The following is a 3,379-nucleotide window of genomic DNA, read 5'->3' as shown; positions in this document are numbered from 1 at the left end:
AAAAAAATTACCAAAAAATGTGCAACATATTTATAAAAATTAAGTGCTTTAGATTTTTATTTATTTTTTAAAATCAAATTGAGTAAAATTAATATATTAAATCTTAAAGTTTTAGACATTATGTAGGGAAGTGCTAGATTTCAAAAAAAAAAAACGTTCCCAAATTTTTTACGGTGATCTGTTAAAAAAAAAAAAAAAGTGGTAATGAGAATCCATTACATAAAACGGGTGCAAGCGCAAACAACCTCATCTGCCCTCCGGCCCAAAAAAATGTATCATTTAAAATTCTATCCAAGTGACCAAAGAATAGAAATTTGACATGGGTTTACTCTTATGCGACAATGCTGAAAATTACCAAAAAACAGTCACCAGAAATCAGACTTCTAAAAAAAATAAAAAAAATTATAAAACATAGCTGCCCCCCCAAAAAAAATTTTTAATGTGATTTCTGTAGAAAATTTTAATAGGGCAAAAATGTACAGTAATCAAAATACAAAAACTTACTTTACAGCACCCGTTTATTGAAAGGGGCACCTAGAATGGCTGTGGTCCTGTGTACATCCAACCCACATTGCAAAACACTAAAAAAAAATACGTAGCTTACAATGGTGGCAATATTTTCTTGAGCTGCCTTGTCACTTCAAGAGACCAAACCCATATCGCATTCAAATTTATATACATAAAGACAAAAAAAAAGTAACTAAGAAATACTCCATTAAGGGGTAGTTGCCCCAATGTTAATGTTGGGCCAGAAAAATAAAATCAGAGGAGGTAAAGTTCTAAAACACCCCATTCCTAATCATAAACCAGTAGGGGGTAGTATACATATGGTCACTTTTACCGCAATGAATAAGCTATGAGGAGTTCCTAGCCCAAGGAATAACCCCTTTAAAAAAAAAAAAGACCTGTCTCTAGGTCAAGAGCAACCAAACGTGGTTCTCATTTTATTCCACTTGCTCCCCTGAATATTCCAGTTTTTGTTTTTTATAACTCCACCATACGGTTCCAGAGATATGAAGCTTTATATATAGTGATAATTGTTATATTCTCTTGCAGGATTCCTCGGGGGAGTGTCCTCAGCTGGGGACCGCCCTCAGCCTGGGGACCGCCCCCTAGGAAGAGGCCATGAAAAGTAGTATTAAAAAGTCCCATATCTCTGGGACCGTATGACAGATTTAGAAAAAACAAAAACTCAATTACCCAGGGGAACAGCGGGAATAAAATAAGAGAAAGAATTATCCACTTTTGAATTGACCTACGTGACAAATCCACTTTAAATAATTCTATGCCACATCAAATCTTCTGAAAAATTTGCACCATGCGAATGGCAACTTGAAGTGGAAGTGTAAACAGCAAGGAGATTAATAGTCCTCCATCCACCTGAAGTTCTTTACATACAAACCCCAAAATAAAATGGAGTGTACCAGGCATATTTTTGTGGGTTTTAAAAGACAAAAAAAAAAATTTTTATATAGAAATAAATGGCCCAATCTTTTCTTAAGCATCCTGGGCATAGATGTTCTAATGTTCTAAAGAGGGGAAAAATATTTTAGGGATAATATACCCCCGGGTCTAAGTGGTTTCATAAAAAAATATTCTAAACAAGCATTAAAATAGGATAAGTGTATAGCTTTATTACACTAGCTCCAGAGCAGCAGCAAACTATAAAAAAAAATAAACTTTTTGGATTGCTACATGTATATATGAAGTCACCTTTTTTTCAGAGTTCCTTTTCCAGTATGGGCCAGACACAACATCATGCAATCAGCAGCACTTTATACATTGCATTACGGGGTTTATATTTTCTCTCTCCTTTTATAACGCATACACATAATCCATATAAAAAGTTCTGATCCTTCCAACTTTTTGCGCAGAAGCTCGACTATGAAATGCAAAATGCTAACTATAGAGATACATTTACATTGATAGAAAAACTAAATACACAATGGAGTAAAAAAAAAAAAAATCAAATTCTTAAAAAGGTGCATCAAAGCTGTAAGGACCACTCCTACTTGGAGTTGGGAAGAGTTGGGATGGGTGGGGGGGGGTCACATACTTTCATCCTGTTCACACTGGACATGACAAATTACTCTTAATGGACCAGTTGGTTGACCTCATCCAACCGTGTCAACATGATGAAACTGTATTAGATGACTCCCGAGCCGTCCATTATCACAACTTAATAAGTGCCTTAGGGTATCACGATAAATCTTCAGAATACTGATGTGCAGGAAGTTATTTTTTTTTTGGACAGCACCTTGTAAAAATGGTCCGCGCCAAGACTTTTGACTCTAAATCATCACAAAACGGAGGAGAACCAAACCAAACCGGAAGACCACAGAATTCTTGGTGGAGATTGTCATTTTTTTTTGCCAAACCAATATTCAGGAGGAGCAAATTTTGGGTAGGAAGACCAAGAGATTGGCCATTTATGCAGATAGTTGGTAGATTAGGGGCCCTGAACGTTAGCTCTCAAGCATCTTCAAACAGGAGGTCCTATGGAGAGCACCACCTAGCCTATTGAAGGTCTTTGAACGACTAGGGTTGAGGAACACTGGTCTAGATAATCTAAAGAGACCATCCAACTTCCTTTTCCTCCAGAACCCTACACAGACCACGTATATTATACGTGTTTGGAACAGACTTTGCATCAAGTTAGGATTCCTCTACTGAATACTGGTCTTAATTAGCACCTTTACATTAAAAGAGCACCAAATAGTCTATTTTGTAGGTTGAATCAGTTTTCCAGAAACAGTCAATCGATTCATGAACGGGTTGACCAAACATAGCCATGTTTACCCAACCCTTTTTAGATAGGACCTAAAACTACAGATAAGGGACCAACTCTACCAATGGGAAAACCCGTTTGGTCACGATTAAAGATGATGTTGACCTCTCACGATGGACAACTTCCAATAATGGAGAAATCTGACCACATTACTTTTAAGTAATCTCTAGTCATGAGAATGTGATGCAATTCCCAAGTGGATAACAATGGTTTAATTGGTGGAAGACCACCCAACTAGATGACCTTGTTGACTGGGTATGATCGGTGACTAAAAATAAAAGTGGAGATGGTCTATTGTTTAAGATCTTCGATTGAATAATTATCACTCCTTGCCCTATTTCTGATGCTAGAATTGGTGGTGGCACATCCATGCTTTGGACAAGATCAAGTAAGGTCTCCAATATTTAGGTGGAGGCATCTTGGGTCATTCTTTCTGCTCTAGTGCCAAAGACAGGGCATCATGGCCACCATAACTTAGTAACTCACTGCAAGTATCCACCGTAGGGTAAAAATTTTGGATTTTGAGGCCTCCTTGTAGAGTTTCCTCAGACTGGGCTTCTCTGGAAAACTGTCTAAAACCACAAAATTGTA

The sequence above is a fragment of the Phyllobates terribilis genome, unplaced genomic scaffold, assembly GCF_046119375.1.
Source record: "Phyllobates terribilis strain yellow unplaced genomic scaffold, ASM4611937v1 Scaffold_3__8_contigs__length_932513732, whole genome shotgun sequence".
Lineage (NCBI taxonomy): Eukaryota > Metazoa > Chordata > Amphibia > Anura > Dendrobatidae > Phyllobates > Phyllobates terribilis.
The sequence above is the reverse complement of the archived record's forward strand: the minus strand, read 5'-3'. Positions refer to the sequence as shown.